Raw genomic sequence first — 22,534 nt, forward strand, 5'->3', positions numbered from 1 at the left:
TGGGATTGCTCCTGGGACCTTTTGCAGGCAAATCATGCCCTCTTCCCACAGAGCTACAGTTCTTCCCCATGCACCCTCAATTTTCTGTCTATAGAAGAGCTTTCACTGTTGATCTAACACACATTTATGCCCCCATGCCCATCACTTCAGCTCTAATTGTAATTCAGCTGCAAGTGCTGTGGCTGGACAACATTGATCTTTACGTATTTCTGCTTTGTTTTCAACTGTCAGTACTCAATATGAAACAGTAGTTGAGGGCTGTCATATTCTTCCACTGAGCTGGACATTAACAGACAGGAGTAAGGACAAATAGTCTGGAAATGAAGTGATGGGGAGACAGCTTCACCTGTTGTCATTCAGCCTGTCAGGCAGCCATAAAACGTGGGGGAGCTGTGCTAGAACACAACAATGGGAGAACTCTGGACAAAATGCAATCTATATGCAATTCACTTTCAGCTGCATTGGAGACGCAGCTGAACAAGAGTCACTCAACTGCATAAATGGTCCTACTCTTAAGGTGTTTCATAGGGAGCTCTTGTTGCCTAAAAAGCAGCAATCAAAGCACTGAAAATGGGCCAATCGGCAAGAAATTTCACATGGTACGTTTTGTGATTCCCATGTTACAGTCCTAGTGCTGAGCTCCATATTATTGTATCTCTATGAGAAGTGGCCTTCAAAAGGTTGAGTCTTCACATGCCTGGCATACTGCTGCCAATTCAGTAACTCAGGCGTCTCTAGAAAGAACACTTTTGAAATCTATCCTGTGTAAAATTCCTGTGTGTGCTTTGCAGCTCAGAGCTAAAGGAGATGATATGGCTGATGGGAATAAGATGATGGAATGGCAGGTTGTTGTTCATTTCTGATGTCCCTGTATTCTGCAATTCAGACATAGTCTTCAATATTATGTGACCATTGCACCAAATCAGTTTCGAATTTAGTGCATCAATTCTCACAGCCCCCTCATATTTAACTAGTGGTTAGGAGTGCATAGTTTGCTAATTCAGACAGATATAATACTGATGGCACATGATGGGGTAATCTTCAAGGCATATGGACTTGAGCATGTCTTGTGGTGTCTTCTTTCCAGAGGACCACAGATTCCTCACCTCCTTGTTTTAGGCATGTTCCTAATGTGATAAAGTGCTACAAAATAACCTTCACATGGGTTCGTTCGACACTAAGAAGAGACTTTTTTTTCAAAGCATCACCTTCCCCCCAAAATAGGATACTTAAATATAGCAGATCACCCTGTCTGCTTTTGTGAGAACATAACTAGAACGATGTCAAGCAATAAATTCTTACATTGCATAAGATTTCGAAAACAACATTATTGAAAAGTGTATATGTGGTATTCTTCCCTCAATTGTACAATTACACATTTTGTTTTCCTCCCACTTGTTAATTATTAGGACCCTGTCCTAGAATAATTGCCCTCCTAGAACAATTATTAAAGTGTGAAATTTGATGCGCAGGCAGTGTTTACAAAGGGACAATGGTGATGCTCATACTTTGGCCTCATAACTTGCAAATATTCAAGAGTGAGAACGAGGGTCAATAGCCCCTGCATATTGTTCTTTCATTAACTTGACATTTTGTGGGACTTTAAAATGTTTTGAGAAAGCTCTTTGCAAGGGCTTAATAAGGGGTTGATCGTTTTGTGCTTCAGCTATTTAATAACTGCACTGAAGTAAAATAATGCTGATGTAGGGAAAGAAATATGTGTTTTATCCATCCCAGCTTTTATTTTAATTGGCAAAGCATATTAATTGGCAGCACTGAACTGCAAAAAAAAAATGATTTTTTCAATATATCTAGCAAGACTTTTGGCATCTCTCTCTACTACAGTGTGATGAGGATACTCTTCCCCTATGTGCTGCTGGTTTTCTGGATCAAGGATGAGCCACTTGAGGTGAACTTAACCCAGACAGTTGGAGTCTGGACCATGGAACAGACAATTACAGCCAGCGCCATGTTCCAATCCTTTCCCCAGTGGAACGTTTGGTGTTGGCTATGCTCAGGTCTCCCAGTGCTCCTTGTAAATATTAAGATCTTCCTCAACATGCTGAGGCCAGCTTGTCTGGAGTGGCTCAGGACTTCATGTTGTCATGACAACCACAGGGTGGTCCCAACATGTTGTCAGGCCAACACATGTAGCTGGGCATACTCTGGATTTTATTTTCATGGTTGGGCAGGGAGAGGGTGATCCAAAGGTGAAGGATGTTAAAACAGGCCCTGTGTCATGGTCAGAACACCTGTTGTTTTTTAGACTCACGGTGGTCATTTCCCTCTGTAGGGATACAGGACCTTTTAAGACGGCCCACCTCCCAAGACAAATGGTGGAGCCAGAGCGAATGAGAGGGAGAAAACAGTGGGGAACCTTAGGCCCTTAGATGTTGCTGGACTGCAACTCCCATAATCCCTGACTATTGGCCATGCTGACTGGGACTGTTGGGATTTGGAATCCAGCAACACCAAGAGGGCCCCAGGTTCTTTGATAAGTAAAACATCTTACAGGTGGAGGCTGGCTGAAGGGAGACTGAGGTTGGCGGGGCAGTGCTGGATCTACATTTGGGGGGGCCACTCTCCCCCCCAAAAAAAACTAAAGAAAAAAAACCTGGATGTATATTTCCAAAATATAAGATAAAAAACAAATAAAATGGCTTTAGATACCTATTAGGTCCATAAATTACCATATAGCATATATCCAACACAAAAAACAGCAACAATTTGTTGTTGGCAAAGAACAGCTGGACATATAAAGGGCCCCATTATGAGCTTAGGGCCTCATCAAACCTAAATCCAGCCCTGCCCATATGCCTCAATGGACCAGCCTCCGTTATTTTGTTGAGGCAGAGGGTATCTCCTTGATGACAAATTTGTGGAAAGTTTTAGAAATCTTATAAATTGCAGATCATGTCTGATAAATGTGGAGAGAGTGGTGGGCATAATATTTGCTGAATGGAAGAATAGCTGCTGGCTGGAATGTCTGCTCGTGCCCTTCTATTATGGCAGGAATGGGGAGCCAGTGCCCCTCTGTTGTTGGACTTCAACTTCCATCATTCCTAGCCAACATGGCCAATGGTCAGGCATGATGGGAGTTGAAGTCCAGCAACATCCAAAGGGCCACAGGCTCCAGTGTGCCAGTGTGGTGTAGTGGTTAAGAGCGGTAGTCTCGTAATCTGGGGAACCGGGTTCGCGTCTCCGCTCCTCCACATGCAGCTGCTGGGTGACCTTGGGCTAGTCACACTTCTCTGAAGTCTCTCAGCCCCACTCACCTCACAGAGTGTTTGTTGTGGGGGAGGAAGGGAAAGGAGAATGTTAGCCGCTTTGAGACTCCTTCGGGTAGTGATAAAGCGGGATATCAAATCCAAACTCTTCTTCTTCTTCTTCTTCTCCTCAACTTTGTGTTATGGACTAAGGCTGCATCTCATGCTAGTCGTACTTAAAGCAGACCCATTGACGTAAATGGACATCACTAACTTAAACCCACTACAGTGGTATCTCGGGTTAAGAACTTAATTTGTTCAGGAGGTCCATTCTTAACCTGAAACCGTTCTTAACCTGAGGTACCACTTTAGCTAATGGGGCCTCCCGCTGCCGCCGTGAGATTTCTGTTCTCATCCTGAAGCAAAGTTCTTAACCCGAGGTACTATTTCTGGGTTAGCGGAGTCTGTAACCTGAAGCGGCTGTAACCTGAAGTGTCTGTAACCTGAGGTACCACTGTGATTTCTTGTATCCACTCTGAGCAGAGCTTAGTTCATGGGTAGGCAACATAAGACCTGGGGGCTGGATCCGGCCCAATCTCCTTCTCAATCCGGTCTGTGGACGGTCCGGCAATCAGCGTGTTTTTACATAAGTAGAACGTGTGCTTTTATTTAAAATACATCTCTGGGTTATTTGTGGGGCATAGGAATTCGTTCATCCCCCCCCCCAATATAGTCTGGCCCCCCACAAGGTCTCAGGGACAGTGGACCAGCCCACTGCTGAAAAAGTTTGCTGACCCCCGGAAGCTTTAGTTATAGCAACCCCAAATCAACAAAATCCCACACATATTTACAAGTATTTTGTTGCTACTATTCTTTTTATTGTGGACTAGGAATTTAAAAAGAAAAGTAGAAACGAGATGGGGGGGGAACCATGGTTCTAGTTTCTATGGCAGCTACTAGAATTAACGTTCATGTGCTTCAGGATTAGATCAAAGCCATGCAGATTTCTAATCACCTTGCCTATGCAGGCTCACTTCAATTATATTACAGTCCAGACTACTATTAACTTGGGATTTGGCTAATACATTCCTGCACTAATACTGAGATTATGCTGTTTTCCCTTTCATTGTAAAGCTTTATTACAAGGCTCTGACATACACAAGACTGTTTAATAATGTCTGCCCAGTTAACTAATTTATAATTTGCCCGTGTTTAAAACGACTTTTTCAAAATCAAAGTACTAAAGAGAGGGGCGTGGGGGAATCACAGCTCCCTAATACAGGTTTTACGGTTCCTGGGAGATATGCAGTATATAACACCTGAAAAACTGACAGACGTCTGCTGAAAGCTACCTAAGAAAAAGAAATCAAGTCTGGCACACAATTGTCTGCAAAATGAATCTAATGTAGAGATGCCCACAAGCTGCCTATTTTTCATTATTTATGATTGGCAAACAGGCTTTACATTGCTTGGGGACTCTTTGGAAATATTACTCATTTTTTTTATCATGTTTCCACATGGTGATTCATTCTAATTATGGAATTCTGCCTACACAGAAAAACAGAACACCGTTCTCTTCCAAAGTTACTTATTCAGATTGCAGCTAAATTACAGAAACGTATCCTGCTAAGAGGCAGAGAAAAGAGACTATTTAAAGGTATCCAGCCTATGTAAGAGAGGCAGACAATTTAGGGCTCATCCACACTGCACATTTCTAGGTGCAGGTCTGGGCTTTCAAAGTCCAGGTCCGAACACGTTTCTTTCTGCCCTGCTGCTTTCCCCATGAAAACCCACTCTTTACTGCTGAATCAAAGCAAATGGCAATCTGCAGAAAACCTGAATTGCTGTTTGTTCAGATTCAGCATTAAAGAGCAGGTTTTCTTGGGGAAAGCAGAGGGGCAGAACAAATAAAAATAAATAAAGCACTCAGACACGGACCAGGAAAGTGCCTAGATAGATGGCCATTTCAGTGAATACATGGAGGTTGGGTAGTAGGACCAGCAAGGTGTAGTAACTTTGGGCGCAGGGACAGCGGGTTCAGCACCCTTCCCCACCTTCACAATTACTGTGGATGTGGAGGTAACCCCTGAAAAGAACTACAAACCAATCCCTTAAGCTCTAGTGACCAGTGGTATAGTGTGGGAGGGGTCCCACAGGGGTGGTTACCCAGGGCACAGAATGGTTAGAGGGCGCAAAATGTTGACATCCTGTGCTGCCTCAATGTAGCTGCATGCTTCCAGTGATGGGCTCTGTTGAAAATAGCTTCTCCATGCAAACCAGGAAGTGACCTCTCCTGATACCGGAACAACTCTTCTTATCTCTGTGTCTGCAGTCTTCTGGGTGACAGGCAGTTGAATGAGCATGCGTACTCTGTTTGTTTCCCTCTTCCCAGCCCCCAGCCCCGGTGGCCCCGGGTGCTAGCAACCCATGCTATGCTGCTGCTAGTGATGGACAGCCCTTTTTCTGCTACAGAACCACCAGATCTAGGATCTAAGATTGGAGCTTAGCCTATCCCCGGTATATAAGCTGCAGCAACAGCCAGCATTCACATCAATGTAGCCACATACAAGTGCAAGCACACCCTCTCTCATTCACCTTGACATGTCTCTCAAATCTTCTGTAACAAAAAAAAATATTTTCGCTTTCATTCCAGTTAGCTTGCCACTACTTTAAATCTACCTCATGCTTGGGCACATGACCACTTTGACCCCTGAAGGAAACCAAGTGCAGAGAACGAGACGGGCAAGCTACACTGGGAAAGCTCAGACTCTTAAAACTGCAGCCGAGATCCTAATTGAGTTGTTGCTCTAGGGTATGGCGTCTGTAGCATAATGATTAATCCAGTCTCACACCTAGCGGAGCACGTTGCATAAACACAACAATAAAAACACCCACCCACAGATCACCTGCCCTATGAATGAATGCAAGGTCCCATCTGCACTGTGCATTTGAAGCAGGAATATCATACCACTCTAAACAGTCATGGCTTCCCTAAAGAATCCGGGGAGCTGTGGTTGCTAAGGGTGCTGAGAATTGTAATTTGCGGAGCGGTATTAGGGAGGGTTGCCATACGTCCAGAATTTCCCGGGCAGAGCTGGAATACCACAGCTGGAAGCAGTGTCTCAGTGGAAATGTCTGGGGAAATCCGGACGTATGGCAACCCATGTCAGCAGTGTTGTTTGGGAAATTTTTCCCTTTTTTGCGATTTTGCCAAAGAAGCTCAAGAACTTTGGGCAAAGCTTTTGTGTCTGGATTTTCACTTTTTGAAAAATGGCAACCCTATATTAGGAGACCCCTATTTCCCTGAGAGAGACAATTCCCTAAGAAGAGGGATTGACTGTTCAACCACTTTTCAAAATGCTGCTCTGTGAGGGGAACAGGAGGTCTCCTAACAGTTCCCAGAATTAAAGTGATATGATATTGCTTTAAATGTATAGTGCAGGTAAGTCCTGAGTATCACAGAAAAGTTTGAGGAGTGGGTCTGTGTGCTCTCATGCTGGACAGATAAGCTGGGTCTGTGTCATCTGAAAAACAATTCCAATATGGGTGCAGACTGGGAAAGATCTCTAGTTAAAAAGGCTTGTTGGAAGAAGTCTTCATGAAGTACTGACAATATATTGAGTAGGATTGAAAGGTCAGGGAAAGACCTACAACTGCTGCCAGTCGGAGGAGACAATCTGTATTAGGTAAGACAAAGTGCAAGGCAGTTTTGTGTGCTTCAACCTCCCCCCCCGCACTTATGAATGAGATTTTCTGGATGAGTGTCATGTTATGAAACCAAAAGGCAGCAGTTGCCAAACATTATGCTAAGTCCCTCTGTATTTGGAATGTTGTTTCCTGGACATGCGTTGAAGTGTGGTGCCGTCAAATGTGCCTGCACACAATGGTGCTTCTACCAGCGACCCGGATCCACTTACGGATGGACCTCCGGAACTGATTACATCCGTAAGTAGCGGTTCCACTGTATTTAAGCTGAAAAAACATGACTTACGTTTTGCATGCACCATCCACTGCTGATTCATGTGTTTTGCATTCAGGTGTCTGCGCCAAACTACAATACACACCATAAGAAGAAGCAAGAGAAGAGGGTGATTTCACAACTAGAGGAGCTTGAAACCTGAACTCTTCCAGTTTGGATCAGCCTCACCCCAGACCAACTTGAATTCAACTCTAGCTCGTGAAGAAACTTGCTTTCACCCAACTCCTTCCTCCTCACCTTGTTTGAAATGATACCTCCAACGTAACCATAGAAGGGGACAGCTTAACCTGCTTCAAGGAAAGCTCCTTTGAAGCATGCTCAGCAGCACAGTTTCCTGCCAGGAAGCACGGAGATGTTCCATTGACATAGGGAGGCAGGGGAAACCACAAATCCCAAGGCCCCATGTGTGTCTAATGGGGCTTCCCTGCCACTGGTTTCATCTTCTCTTTCTCTAATAAATGGGATTTGGCTTGGTTTGTGGACAGCTGGGTGCATGTCCTTTAGCCCCATTCAGTGTTTTATGCACTGAACTCATTCAGGGTCCCAACTCATGTGGGAAGACTGCATTTGTAGAACATGCTTCCTTCAGCAGGCATGCCTTGCAATGTGTGGGGCCAATGACAGCAGGGCCAGCAGGGCTGCAATGGTGGTGCTGGTGAGCAGTGAGCTTTAGCTCTGTTCTCCCCCTCACTTAATAGTTAACCATGTTAAGGAAACTGTCTCCTCAGAACCAAGTATTGCACTTGGGCAAAAAAAATGAGAGGCACAAATACAAGATGGGTGACACCTGGCTTGAGAGCAGTACATGTGAAAAGGATCTAGGAGTCTTGGTTGACCACAAACTTGACATGAGCCAACAGTGTGACGCGGCAGCTAAAAAAGCCAATGCAATTCTGGGCTGCATCAATAGGAGTATAGCATCTAGATCAAGGGAAGTAATAGTGCCACTGTATTCTGCTCTGGTCAGACCTCACCTGGAGTACTGTGTCCAGTTCTGGGCACCACAATTCAAGAAGGACACTGACAAACTGGAACGTGTCCAGAGGAGGGCAACCAAAATGGTCAAAGGCCTGGAAACGATGCCTTATGAGGAACGGCTAAGGGAGCTGGGCATGTTTAGCCTGGAGAAGAGGAGGTTAAGGGGTGATATGATAGCCATGTTCAAATATATAAAAGGATGTCACATAGAGGAGGGAGAAAGGTTGTTTTCTGCTGCTCCAGAGAAGCGGACACGGAGCAATGGATCCAAACTACAAGAAAGAAGTTTCCATCTAAACATTAGGAAGAACTTCCTGACAGTAAGAGCTGTTCGACAGTGGAATTTGCTGCCAAGGAGTGTGGTGGAGTCTCCTACTTTGGAGGTCTTTAAGCAGAGGCTTGACAACCATATGTCAGGAGTGCTCTGATGGTGTTTCCTGCTTGGCAGGGGGTTGGACTCGATGGCCCTTGTGGTCTCTTCCAACTCTATGATTCTATGATTCTATGATTCTATGATTCTATGATTCTATGATTCTATGATTCCAAGTGTCCCTATTTTCCAGGGACACTCCCGGATTTACAGACGCTGTCCCAGTTCCTTAGGGCATCTCTATCTTCTTTCTTTTTTTATATAATTTTTAAATTGATTTTTCCACATATTTTCCAACATAACAACCCAAAAACAATGTAACAGTTCTTTGGCTATCACAGCCTAAGACTTCCTTCAGCCCCTTCTAATGGTTTTCTAAATTCCTTTCTAATTCCGCATTTTGTTACTATGATTCAAATCTTACCTCCACAATTCTTAATCCTGTTCACAATAATTTGTAAAATCCTCCCTACAAAACTTCCTGTAACTCTACAAGCGATGTTAAATAATTACAATTGTCTTTCAAATACAACATGAATTTCTTCCAGTCCTTCAGGAAAGTCTGGTCCTGCTGGTTCTGAATTTTCCCTGTTAATCTTGCCAGCTTGGCATAGTCCATCAATTTCGTTTGCCATTCTTTGCCTTTGTTGGCATTTCTTCCCGTTTCCATCATTGGGCTAATAGTATTCTTGCTGCAGAAGTCGCATATAAAAACAATTCTTTATCATTTTTATGAATTTCTGTACCTACCATACCAAGTAAAAGAGCGTCTGTGGTGTTTTTTTTGGAAATGTATATTTCAACATTTTTAAAAGTTCATTATAAATAATTTCCCAGTAGTCTTTTACTTTTTTACATTCCCACCACATGTGGTGAAATGTGTAGGGCGTCTCTATTTTCATAAGAGAAATGTTGGAGGGTACGCTCCCTACATAGGGCTAGGGTGCCTTGTGTATGGTTCCAATTTGGTGTCGCATCCAGGAAATAATAATATGAATGATAGTTTTATTATTTATACCCTGCCCATCTGACTCAGTTGCCTCAGTCACTCTGGGTGGCTCCAACATAAAAAACCCCATGATAAAACATTTTTTTTAATTTTTTTATCCCTATACAGGGCTGCCTTCAGATGTCTTCTAAAGGTTGTATAGTTACTTATCTCCTTGATATCTGATGGGGGAGGCATTCCATAGGGTGGGTGCCCTCTTCCTGGTTCCCTTTAACTTCACTTCTTTCAGTGTGAAAGTCCTGGGATGCTTAGCTTCAGGGGTAGAACCAACCCTGGAGTCTTTTGGACCACATTGGATCTATGGGGTTTTTTTTTAAAAAAAATGGCTTCTCACAGTGCTAGAAAAAAGTGTGGGTGCAGGGAGGAAAGCTTATCTAGGTACATTTTTGAGGATTGTGCTTCTGCCACATCTCTGTTTGCAAGGCACATAGCATCTCAAAGAACAGAGGGGTTTTTTATGAACAAATTCAATCTAAATTTGGTGCTCCATATATTTCCTGCAGCTGTGTATCTTCTATTTGTGTAGCAGCGGGTTCAATGGCACACTGCTTATTAGAATGGTTTCCAAATGCTCCAGTAAATCTCTATGGAGAGCTACCTCTCTCTCTCTTTCGCACACACACACGCCCCTCCAATTCCGCCCGAAAAGTGGGTAGAATTGGAGATGTTTAATCATAGGAGTCCCGTGTTTTTAAATAAGGTGAACAGCATGCGTAGAACAAAAAATAAAATAAAAATGCATTATTCATGGGATCATACTGTTTCTAAAGCTTAATAAAGAATTTGATTAATAATCTCAGCACATGTCCCACATACTTCTGCCCTGGTATGCATACAGATGCAACGTATAAGATTAGATGTGACTTGTAATCTCCTCTTGTCATTTGTGCTTTTCAGGCATTCGGGATATGGAGGAGTTGAGTCGGGTGGCAAAGCCAAGCTAAGGAACATGGAATTGTTTTCATTCCAGAGAAGGCGTGGGTGGTTGTCCTCCCGACTTGCCCCATTGCCACTCTTGTTGCACAGATTTGGATATTTCAGAGACGAAAATCTATACTCGCCACCTTATGGACCAATAGGGAGCCGAGTTTCCACTGAAATCAATGGCAAACACCCATACAGTTTGCTAAAACATGGGGCCTTACTTTCTATGGTCACAGGCAAGGCTGTTTCCCAGTGCTATCACCTAAAACAATTTAACCAGAAAAGCAAAGGATTCAACCTTGGCTCTTCAAAATGCAAAGTATATGGCGCAAATTTGTGGGCGCCATTCCCCAAGCAACCTTGACTTCTGTGGGTGTGGCAGTGGATGGGCAAGACCAATGAATGTGCTAGACAGGGAGAAACATGCTGTCTTGGACAAGCTATTTAGTCTTACTGAAATGCGTTTTGCTTCCCTGGATGTTTTTATTCTGTGTGAGGAATTCAAGGCTGCATTATGACAATTGTTCTGTCAGTGCAAGCATTTCAGCTTGTCATATGAAACAACCCCCCTCTTCTTCCCCTGCAAGCTATTTTCCTAAGCCCCCCCCCACGAGTAAATTGTGGGAGCATGGAATTGGGGGGGGCACTTCCGCTAATGGGAATCATCAATTGAAACTGGCTAAATAGTTGATTTTTTCCAATTTGAAATTGTTGATTTGTTTTGTGATACTACTACTACTACTACTACTACTAGTAGTAGTAATAATTCTATCCTTTATATTCCACCCATCTGGCTGGGTTTCCCCAGCCACTCTGGGCTGCTCCCAGCAGAATAGTAAAATCACAATAAAGCATCAAACATTAAAAACTTCCCGCTGTGGGTTAAACCACAGAGCCTAGGACTTGCCGATCAGAAGGTTGGTGGTTCGAATCCCCGCGACGGGGTGAGCTCCCATTGCTCGGTCCCTGTTCCTGCCAACCTAGCAGTTCAAAAGCATGTCAAAGTGCAAGTAGATAAATAGGTACTGCTCCGGCAGGAAGGTAAATGGCGTTTCCGTGCGCTGCTCTGGTTCGCCAGAAGCGACTTAGTCATGCTGGCCACACGACCCGGAAGCTGTATGCCGGCTCCCTCGGCCAGTAAAGCGAGATGAGCGCCGCAACACCAGAGTCGGCCACGACTGGACCTAATGGTCAGGGGTCCCTTTACCTTTACCTTTTAAACAGGGCTGTAAACTGCTTTCTCCCCCTGTGTTTCAAATTCTGATAATGAGTGGGTGTCTATTGTAAGCTGCTTTGGGTACAGCTCACTGTAGGAATGCAAAATAGAAATAAAATCAATCAATCAAATTCTTCTGATGATTTTCCCAAGCAGGAACTAGGGCTGGGCGATATCTGGTTTTCAACATCGTGAAATATCAGCAGCTAAATATCGCTCACTGGACTGAGTAAGCCCCCTTACCACTCTGGCTCCTGTGAACAGGAGCTGTACGGAGGCTTGATCAGTAATGGGAACAGGCCTCTTCTCAAGTTATCAGGCCCCAAGGTATATAGGGCTTTATAATCTGTTACAAGCTTCTTGGGGCAAGAAGTTCTGATGAGATACAAAATAATAATAATAAATGACAGACTTTTCATTTGCAAGGTTGAAGTGATTTTTTTCGAAGGCTGTGTTTTATCTGCCATGCCTATCTCTGTTACGTTTTGTTATTTTTTGTTAAGCTGTTTTGAGAAATCTCTATAATAATTTTTTTTTTAAAAAATAATGTATAGACATCCTGAAATGAAGGTAGAAACTTGGTGGTTGATATCTTGGTGTTATTTCTTCTTGGTTTCCTTTTCCTCAGATGGACAGTTATGAAACAGACTTAGAAGGTCCAGCCACCCACACTAAGGTCACACAAACAAATTCACGAAGCCAGCATCCTTAAGAGAGAATTCAAATAGCCTGCCCTATAGTACTGACAATGCCCTCTGAGATGATCAGAACCCATCAAAACCCACCATATTCTAGTAAGTTTGGCAGCAAAACAAAATCTCTGGAAACTAAATGGATTGCAAAACTTCAATAACCCTGAATAAATAAATAAGTATTCCAGCCCTGTCAAACTATTTCAAGAATGGAACTCTTGAATAACCCTCACAAACTACAGGGGGTTTCACAGAACTGTCTCATTAAAAAGAAAAGAAAAAAAAGACAGGCGCTTTTGTCAAATACTTATGGATTCCAGGCAGTGCAGGATCTGTCACAAACAGAGGGAGCTTCCAGATGACCTACGTTTGGAATATTCATCCCTATTTGTTTGCAGAAGGATTAGACGACTTCGGCTATTTAATGAACATTTGCATTACCCTCTCTGTTTCCTTATTGCATCAAGCCCGATTTTGTGGGGACGCAGGTTTCTCGTGCAAGAGCTCTCAAAAAACTTTAAATGTGCAGCTGGAATTTGCCAGTATGTGACTGAATCCCAAATGAAAATAGCAATGGTCTGGAAACACCAAGAGACTTAAAATTTGTAACTGAAGATGAGAAATGTTTTAGAAACAATTACTGTTGTTACTGTTAAGTTTGCTATGCAGCTTGTTGTGATCTCTGCTGTGATGTGTGTGTGTTTTGCTGCTCCTTTTCTGGGTGTGGAATTTATTCTTTCATGCTTTTGTTTTATTTAATTTAGCTGTTCTCCATTATATAACTGTTCCCTTCAGTATGTAAACATAAAGGTCAATATAGCATAATCTCAAATGGAGCATTACATCATGTGGAGAAACATCAAAACAAGAGCAGTTAATCTACAAGTTGTTTCAATCTCTCTTTCTCTTCCTTTGCCCCTAGCCTAAAGGTTTATAACACTCAATATCCTATGTTTTTTATGTCATGGGTGATCATAGGACAACTACTTCTGTATGTATTTTGCCTCAGTTTTCATTGTCCCCACCCCAAATTTCAGAGCTTATAGAATTTCCCCCCTTATTCTGAACCCAAATGAAGTGAGGTGCAGGAAGATGGAGCAGTTACCCATTTTTACACAATGCCTAGTTAAGTTGCTCTGGCTATTTTATACACATTTTTTAAAAAGAGAGAGAGCGCAAAAATATTGTGAAGAATTAAAAATGGCCATCCTTTGACTCCTTTGAAAGCTTCACTACAGTTCCTTAATGGCCCCAAGGAGGTGTTCTGGTCTTAGTATATTCTAGGAATAATATCCAGGGATGGGGGAGAAATTAAGTTCAGGGTTTCTCCATGCTTCCTCTTGTCCTGCTGCTTTCCGCTGGGGAAATTGCTCTTTAGCGCTCAATCGGAGCAAACAGCTATTTGGGTTTTCTCCAATTTAGAGCAAAAGAGTGGAGCAAGTGGAAAAACTGCTCAGACCTGTGCTTTCTAGCCATGGAGCAAGCAGAAGTGTGGACGAGCCCTCAGTTTGCATTTACAGTGGTACCTCAGGTTACAAACACTTCGGGTTACAGACTCCGCTAACCCGGAAGTACTACCTTGGGTTAAGAACCTTGCCCCAGGGTGAGAACAGAAATAGCGCACTGGCGGTGTGGTGGCAGCACGGTGGCAGCGGGAGGCCCCATTAACTAAAGTGGTACCTCGGGTTAAGAATGGTTTCAGGTTAAGAACGGACCTCCGGAACGAATTAAGTTCGTAACCAGAGGTACCACTGTAAAGGGAAATCTACCAAACCCACAGCTTCCCTATCAATGTATGAACCAACACATAACCATCCTTCAAAATCCACACTTCTCCAGACTTTGCAGTGCAGTTTTCAAGCAAAGTAATGTGCACCAAAATAATAATAATAAATAAATACATATACCAGGGCAAACATGCATATGTAAGAATGTCTATATTAGCAAATATTTTGACAAAAAGAGCACAACATTGGGGGGAATTGCTCTGCAAAAAAAAAGTGTATATATTAGGAGACATTCGCACCAAAATACTGATTAATTAAAAAATAAGAATTGCAAACTGTTATGAAAATGTGGATAAAAATGGGAACGTGAGAGAAACTGAAATTGACAGATTTCCCATCCCTAGTCTCACTTAACAGCCTTATCCTGATGTATACTAGGGATACATATGTGGCCCACATCCCATGCACAATATTGGATGCCTATTTCAGTTATTCCTTTGCAGATATGCTTAACTGTTCATGAGTAACCACTGGCACAGCCTCTTTGCCTTTCAGCCTTTTCTTTTCTCAGCAAAGGGGGACTTGCAATGGTGTGGAAAAAAATAGCTTAAATTGCTAGGTGGTTTTTCCTCTGCTTCCCTCCCCCCTCAGCCTTCAAAATGCAGTTTCCTGGTTTAATCTATCAATGCTATCTACATCTTCTATTATGTGCCATCAGTGAATTAAAAGGTGTTTTCATGCTGCGCTGTGCTGAGATATCATTTTGCCTGTGAATACTTCCCTACCATATGCCGATCCCCTACTGACTTGCGGGTGTCGTCAAGCACACCTACAAGAGTATTTCAAGGAGAATTCAAGAGGGATAGTTTTCAGGGCTACGCACTATTAGAGTGAATTAATGCTGGCAAAGATACAGACAGCCAATATGGATAAGAAAATTATTTTTGCCTTCGGAAGAGCCTCTGTCATGGCCCAAAATGTGCCATTTCCTTGTTACAAGTATATGGCAGCCAGTTAAGAATTCAAAACCATCATAGGCAGACATTGACAGGGAAGGAGAGCAACTCTGTCAAGTCTGTTGGAAAGGCAGTGTGGCCAGAACATCCTTGACCTCCAGACCTGAGCATTGATGTTTGCTGATGTCAGGCTTCAGGGAATCTGACCCCCCTCCCTCACGGCTGGCAGCCAGAAATGGGAAAATAAGAAGTACTTACCATGGTATTTTATTCAATATTCACAGAGAGAGAAGTCCAGTTGCACCAGGAAGTGATCTGACCATGGCACTTCTTTTGTTTCACTTTTACTTAATGCCAGATCACCAACATCCATAGAGGTGAACAGCAGGTCTAAGGCATGTCCGCGGCTATGAGTTGGGCCAGACTTATTCAGGGACAACCCCATGGAGGCCATGCTTTCCACGAAGTCCCGAGCGACCCCTTGTAAGGTAGTGTTGGCATGGATGTTAAAATCCCCCAGGACAACCAAGCTAGGTGTCTCCAGGAGCACATCCCACCATGACATGAAGCAGCTTGGGCAGGGAATCCTTGGCGCAGTTGGGAGGTTGGTACACCAAAAGGAATCCTGTACTGCCCCTATTGCCCAACTTCCAGAACATGCCCTCAGAAAACTGGGTCTTCCCAATAGGATGCCTGAGGGCTGAAGGACACTGAGTCTGTCAGCTGTCCCTCCCCTGGTGTTTCTTTCTCCTGCTGTTCCTCTCCCAATATTTCCCAGCTTCTCCCCACTGCAGCCTCTGAACTGTGACCTTCTGCAAACCACTGTTCTAAATCTATACTGTCCTCCTGTTCTCGGAAGGGTTCGGGGTGGTGGTGTCCCCACCATTCCTCCTCAGTCCAGTTCCTGACATCTGAGCTCCCCAATTTGGATTGCTTTGGGCTTCAGTGGTGGAATAAAATAGTGTTGTGTGTGAACCTGCATGTTGCCTGAGTCCCTTCTAATTCCTGGGGTCCTGGATCCAGCAAAGGTTAAAATTGTTGAACTAGCCAGGCAAGTTTATTGGTGAGTTAATCAGTTTACCTATGTCCACTGTTACTATAACAAAGCAAGTTGCTCTGTGCCAGAGGGGAAATGGGTGAGTCCCCTCCCTCACCTGCAATCAAGAACTTTAGAAGTGATGCTCCTCTACATGAGTTTTCTGGCTAGGACTCTTATGATATCCCAAGCTCAAGGGAGGAAGATCCACGTGTGCAAGTCTACCCCTACTGAGACTGTAAACAGCTTTATTCAAACATGTGCCAGGACCTCCAAGATGCTCAGTTACGTCACTGACTACTGACAACAGATATATGAGGATCTGTCCTTCTTGATGGTGACACCACTCTTCCTTCCCCAAGGATGCCTTCGAGTGTGCTCTCCTGGGTTGACCCTTTGATGTGAACAGTCCAGGTTTTGCTCTTATCAGCTCTACCCATTCTGCCAGTCCTCACTGGGGTTGCTGTCAGCTGCCTCTCAGTTGTTGTGTGTTGGTGATGGAGGCACAGCAGCCCTGATATTTGCTGGGCTCCCAAATTTGGTTGGCTCTTGGCTTCAGTGGTGGAACAAAAGATGTTCTGCTAGGGGGAGATTGGCTGCCTGTGAAGGGTCCAGATTCCCTCCCACCCCACATTAACTATTGGGATGCCAGGGTAAACTTCCTGGCATTACAGGCCATGACAGACTGGCTCCAAGAGGTATATAATCATGCTAAATAAATAACAAATGAATATCATATATAGTCCCAATTCCAGAATGATGCATATCTCAAATCCAAAATGATTTCTGGCAATGGCAATGAATGGCACATTCAGGTTTTGGAAGGGTCGGTTAAAGTTCAATACTAGTGCTGATCTCTTCAGGCCAAGAGAGTGTGACACCGAAACAGCAGCTGTGGGTGCAGACACAAGGTAGCAAGAGCATTAGGCTGTTATAAGGAACAAATGCTACACTAGATGGCCAGTGAGCCATTGCATCAGTTCTTCTGTTCTTGCAAAGAACTGGCCATCTACATTTGCAAAACCTAGACAACAATCTTTTTAGCATTGATGAGCAGCACAACGATTCTAAGTGTAGAGTCAGTAGTGTTCAGGTGTTCCATTTAATGTTGGCACATAGGTTTGCCAGAAGGTAGGCATACTGTCATTCTTGACTTCTCTCTCTGTTTGGGCTCTTGACATCTCAGTAGGAGGATGTGTTCAAGTGCAGGTTGGCTGTCAATCAGTGTTCCATTCAGTTCCCTAGCTATTAAAAAAAAAAAGGCTTGAAGGCGAGGAATTGCTTTGAGTGAAGAGGCACCTCACACACCTTGCTGTTTTGGCAAACGTTGAAAATGTCAAGATTTCTCAACAGTCTAGGAAATTGCTTCCACTCTGGAATGCTCTGATTTAAAGACCTTCTTTTGCCCTTGAATAAAAACCAACAAAATAAGTCTAAAAGTCATGTTTGTTACTAGAAGTTCTTTCCCCTCGCAATCTGTTCTGCCTGACTGAAATGTTGAGCAGGCAGTTTTAGCAGGTGAAAGCTCAATACTGTGCAATTTATTTGCCACACAGTATTTAGCTCTTCGCTTGGCATAAAATGAAAAGAGACAGTTGGCACCATCCCACAAAAATAAATGTACACCAAGTCCTTCCCTCCCCCTTTAAAAAAAGGGTTGTATTCAGTGTAAGTTCTGCTCATCATAGACCCATTGAAATTAATAGGCATAACTAACATGTTTCAAAATTCCAATGTGTCTATGATGAGTAGAACTCATTGGAGTTCTACTCATCATAGACCCATCCAATGAAAAATGGCACCCTTTGTAGGGCTGGGGAGCATGTGGTTCTCTAGAAGTTGTTGGACTTCAACTCAACATCCCTGACCATTGTCCATGCTGACTTGGGCTGATGAGAGTTGGACTCCAAGAACATTAGGTGAGCCACCGCTTCCCCATCCCTGGTGTAGCTTGGCCAGGAGAGATTGTTCACTTCCTTTTAGCCTGTCAGACCCTAGCAACCATTGAATTTTGATTGCATCACTTCCTGCCGGCGGCATGAGGGAAGTGTGTGCATACGTAGTACATACATAGATTGCTGCAGTGTTGAGAGAGGTCCAAATGTGTGATTTAAAAACAACAGCACCTGGTTGGTAGGAACCTTCTCCTGTTTTCAAACTCAGTGCATTCACAAATGTGACACCTTATTTGAAGACTGGGGAAACGGTATCAGATATATACCCACGTGAGGAAATGACATATCAGGTCAGAGCCCCTTTAGAAGTCTCCAGGCATCATGGAAGCAACATTTAGTCAATATATTATTTGTATATTTTAATACTTGTATCCAAACTTTCCATCATTTGGGGAGCCACAGAAGACTTTCCAGCCACATTAAAACTAACAATGAAAAGACATAAAACCAACAATTAAAAAAATAGAGCAGGAAGAAAGAGAAGTCCATATTCAGAAGTATCACTGGCACAATTTATTTGGGTGGGTGAGTACATAGGGCTTGTAATTGTTTTGCTGGTGCTTTGTTAATTATTCTATATGATTTATGCTGTATTTGTGATGTTTGGCTATGTTCTGTCATGGTATGGTTAGCCGGTTTGGGATTCATTTGAATGAAAAGCTGCATAGAAATATAATGAATCAAATCAAACCAGGTCTCATTTTTTCATTCAGACAAGCAAAAGGCATGAGTAGAATTTCAAGGTCGCATTCTAGCTAGACAAATAGGGGTTCAAAGGGAAGCCAGTGAGTGGTGTGACCTGAGGAGAGTTCCACATTCCAGCAGACCAGAATCATCTCTGTCCTGCCTGGATTGCTCCATTTCAGCCGAATGATGCCACATTATCATTCAGAAGGTCAAACGACAGCTCAGCTTTGCAAAACCGGTAGTGTAATATTGGCTGTGTATCTGGCATTGTCAAAAGCAGATGTTCTCAAAGTGTGTTACGCTAATTAACTCCGTTGCTTAAACAAACCTGTTCCTGCTTCCTCGGGAGGATTTAGCTCCTAAGATTCATTCTTGTCACAGGTCCATAAAAAAGCCGATTAAAGAAAAGCAAAGGACAGGAGCCATGCAGAATCACCACCTTACTGGCTCTGAATGCACTCAATCGGTTCAACAAGTGTGTGGCAATTGGCCTGCAGGGCGAGGCTCCATCCAGTTGGGCTGGGTGTGTTGGCACTCCTTTTTCCTGGCCTGTTGAATGACTTCTACAAAAACAGGCCTAGGAATGTTCATGCCTCTTCAGAGAGACCCACCTCACACTTTGAGAACCAGCAATCTGGAAACTTATTAAAGTGTTAAGTGTGTAATAAAGTGTATATTGCAAAATTATAGGTCATCTTGGCTGGCTGCATTTATTGCTAATGTTAAACATGTGAACGGAAAGGGATGTTAAAGAAAATGAGTGATGGTTATAAAATTTAAAAAAGGCTTGTGGAGAGAATTTAGTGGAAAGTGAGTCTGGGTTTTTTAGCCAGAAATAGCAGTTTTTTTCAATAAGAATAATAATGGGTTTTAGATTTTCTTTCTGTGAGGTTCCTGGAATTCCAACAAAAAAGCCCAGCAGAGGAATTGCAGAGTCCATACATCTGGAGAACATAAAATAGGATTTATCGCTCTGGAGGAAATCGCAAGTGTACAAATGCCTGTTTCAACACTGTTCATAACTGAATGTATTTGGCAGGGGAGCAAAGAATTAGACAATCTTTACAGCCCAGCTTTTGATCCAGACCTGCACAGTAAATAACACAACACCAGCTGTGTCCCTTGCCCCTGTACACACAAAAGATTTGTGTTTTAATGCATAAATGGGTATACCACCTACTGGGAAACTCCTTAAAGACACCCACCCCCACAAGGTCAATCCTATTCCCTATGCAGAAGGAACTTGTGCCATGCATGAAGTGATGGTGTTGCAAAACTCTGTTGAATGGCATCCTCTGATCACTGCAGGCTCACACAAAAGTGAAACACACACACACACACACATACCTTTGTTAGTCACATTTGGTGGTGCTACCACTGGGGACTGCCTGAATGGTGTTAATTCATGATAGGGTCTTCTTGTCTGTGGTTCCCTGTTTGTAATCTGTCTTCCCTGTCCAGGTGCACCTGTTGCCCCCATTATTGACTTTAAGAAGGAATTAACAAACATTATTGTTTACTCAGACATTCATTGGCTGAAAGATACCCTTCCTGGCAACTCTGGACTCGCTGACTAAGAAAATGTATGTAACTGTTTTTAGCATACTTTTTTTTTTGAAATGGTGTGTTTGCCTCCTTGGGCTCCTTTGGGAGGAAGGTTGGAATATAAATTGACTAAATAATAATAATTTAAACTGCAAAGCCAGTAGCTGAGGTTTCCTATCAAGGGATCGTAGGCAGAACTGCCCTGGGTTAATTCTTTACTTCACATAACATTGATTATTATTACGTATTATCTTTATTCATCACTTTTCACAAAAATATTTCTCAAAGTAGCTCACAATTAATAAAATACAATTAAGCTAATAAGCAGAAGCGCAACTTCCTAAGATATCATACCTCTTTGGTTTGTTTAATTTGCTTTATTCAAAGATCTTGTTATTAGATGTTTTACAGTTCATTTTTAATATGACAACTGTGTGCTTGTTTGATAATATACTGTAACCAAACCTTTTGTACATTTGAAAACTACTATCCAATTAAAAGAAAGATAATAAGCATTGAAGCCAAATGTTCGGAAACAACAAAATATTCAGAAAGTGCATGTCCATCAACAATTATAATGACTAATACCTCCCAACCCACTACAAGACATATAACACCAAACAGGCTGGAAATCATACAACAGTCCAATCTAATTTAATAACACAAAGCCATTGCTTCTCAGAACTTTCTGAACTCACCCCAGTCTACAAAGGGTTGAAACCAAAGAAGAAAAAGTAAAGCTCCCTTCCATGGACTTTCCCCTCTGCTGCTTCTTGAACCAGACCTGCTGCTTCTATTTGCCCTGTTGCATGACTGGAGTCTTGTAGAGGTAAGATGAAAGGCAGTCACAATTCTGGAAAAAGCAGTGGGGAATGGCTAGGGAACCTGTGGCCCTTGAGATGTTGCTGGACTCCACCAGGCAGTGTAACCAATGGACAGGGATGATGGGAGATACAGTTCTACGGCATCTTGGAAGGTCACAGTTTCCCCACCCTTGCAGCAGAGGAGGACTGGTGTCTAGCCAGGAGATTTTGCTGTCTCTCTGTAGCTATCCAGTCAGAAAGGCAGGTGTGTCTCCATCTAACCTCCCAGTTGAGGAAAACATCAACTGCTCAGCATGGATAGCTGAGCAGACAGTCCTTCCTACCACCTGAAAAGCTCTAAAATAAGAAGCACATTTTGAAACTAAGAAACTTATTGTTGATTTTGAAACTAAGAAACTTTTTGAGGTGGGTGTCAGGACAGCCCTTTATCCAAATATAGCAGGGGTGTGCACTGGCCACAAGATTCAACTTGTATCTATCTGTAGCTTTGGGAAGCAGGTCTGATCTGTTTTAGAGCCACTCTAATTCACCTTTTAATTTGGGGAGCAAGCATAACTGATGCAACCCCCCCCCTAAATATGCCGTCCTTGTGATGCATTCAGTTAAAATGGATTTTTGCAGTTACAATGTATCTTACACATAAACAAGATCCGAGGAGGCAGGTTTAGTCATTGTTTGAGGACTATCCCTGCCTCCAGGTCTGGTCCTGACCGGAAGGATACAGTAATCAGCAAGGGAAACCCACATGACCTGAAAGTGTTGCTGTGCAATGCCAGGTCAATGATGAATAAAACCACTGCCATCCACGACCTGATTGTGAATGGAGGATTTGACCTGGCATGTGTGACAGAGACCTGGTTGGATGAAGCAGATGGGCCTGTCCTTGCCGCCGCTTGCCCACCAGGTTTCTCTTACGCACAGCAACCCAGGTCATGTGGGCGGGGAGGGGGTGTTGCAGTGATTTTTAGGAAGTCATTAGTCTGCACCAGGCGTCCTGTTGGGAAGACCCAGTTTTCTGAGGGCATGTTCTGGAAGTTGGGCAATAGGGGCAGTACAGGATTCCTACTGGGGTACCGACCTCCCCGCTGCACCAAGGATTCCCTGCCCGAGCTGCTTCAGGTCGTGGTGGATATGCTCCTGGAGACACCTAGCTTGGTTGTCCTGGGGGATTTTAACATCCATGCCAACACTACCTTACAAGGGGTCGCTTGGGACTTCGTGGAAAGCATGGCCTCCATGGGGCTGTCCCTGAATAAGTTTGGCCCAACTCATAGCCGTGGACATGCCTTAGACTTGGTGTTCATCTCTATGGATGTTGGTGATCTGACACTAACTAAAAGCGAAACAAAAGAAGTGCCATGGTCAGATCACTTCCTGGTGCAACTGGACTTCTCCGCAACCCTTCCCCTCTGCAGGGAGGTGGGACTGAT

General features: G+C 43.4%; 1 long non-coding RNA gene across 1 annotated transcript in view; it reads left to right on the forward strand.

Annotated features, from left to right (window-relative positions):
* The first annotated feature begins 15,349 nt into the window (after positions 1–15,349).
* Positions 15,350–22,534, forward strand: part of LOC308584538 — a 550,410-nt gene continuing 543,225 nt past the window's right edge. The window contains exon 1 of the long non-coding RNA XR_014006900.1: positions 15,350–15,445. This is a non-coding gene — a long non-coding RNA (uncharacterized lncRNA). The remainder of the gene's footprint in view (positions 15,446–22,534) is intronic.

Source organism: Podarcis bocagei (genome assembly GCF_964188305.1).
Source record: "Podarcis bocagei genome assembly, chromosome: 3".
Taxonomy (NCBI): Eukaryota; Metazoa; Chordata; class Lepidosauria; order Squamata; family Lacertidae; genus Podarcis; species Podarcis bocagei.